Below are 1,013 nucleotides of genomic sequence, written 5' to 3' on the forward strand. Positions count from 1 at the left end.
TTTTTCTCTCATCTCAACCCCAATTGAAGATGGTGGTGGTAATTTGAATCAGAGATATTTTTTAAAAATTGAAAAAGTTTACTATCTTATAATCATTTTATATTTATTAATGTGTAAAATGAATATAAACTTTGTCACTTTATGTCACTTTTCAAAATCTCAAAGGTAAAAAATGATTTTACTGTTTTTTATCTTGCACAGTGGTTAAAGTTTATTCTAAACGCCTGTAGGAGTTAATTCAGTGATAAAAAAGGGACATAAGGAAATTAAAATTAAAAAAATAGGTATAGAAGAGCTCCCTGGGAGTACAATTCTTTTAATTCTAGGTTGTAATCTTACATCATGTATCCCATACCAATAGAGAAAGGAAAAAGAAACACTTTGTGTAAAGTGAAAAGGACAATAGAGAGGGAAATATCTTGTTCTTTAAAAATATAATGAAATGTGATGTAGATGTGTAAATAATGTATGAAAAATTAATTGATTTGTGAAGGTTTTATTTAAATGATTTAATTTAAAAATGAAATTTAATAATAATAANAAGGGAAAATATATAACACATCCTCCAAATGAACGAACAGAGCAAGAGCAACAAATTACGATGTCATGGGTTGTTCTGTGTGGCTGAGAGAGAGTATGGAGACGAGAGAGAAACAAATTGGATAAATGAGGAAGGTAGATTAGGGTTAGGTAAGAGTTTCTGATTTTTTTTTTTTTCAATTGGGGGCAACAGTAGGGATGATAGAGAAAAATGTGTTGGAGTGTGAGAGATGAAAGAGAAAGGGTTAAGAGGAAGGAGAGAGGTGAGTAAGGGTTTGGAGTTTTTTTTTTTTTTTAGTTTTGAGAATGAAAATTATTTAAATATCCTTGACCTTAAAACTTAGAGTCCATGATAAATGAGGATATTTTTGTCGTACACATTGTTAAAACGTACCAACTGAATAACAGGCGTATGCATCTTAACAAACCCCTATATATATATATATATATATATATATATATATATATATATA

The sequence above is a fragment of the Vigna radiata genome, chromosome 10 (assembly GCF_000741045.1).
Source record: "Vigna radiata var. radiata cultivar VC1973A chromosome 10, Vradiata_ver6, whole genome shotgun sequence".
In the NCBI taxonomy this organism is placed as follows: Eukaryota; Viridiplantae; Streptophyta; class Magnoliopsida; order Fabales; family Fabaceae; genus Vigna; species Vigna radiata.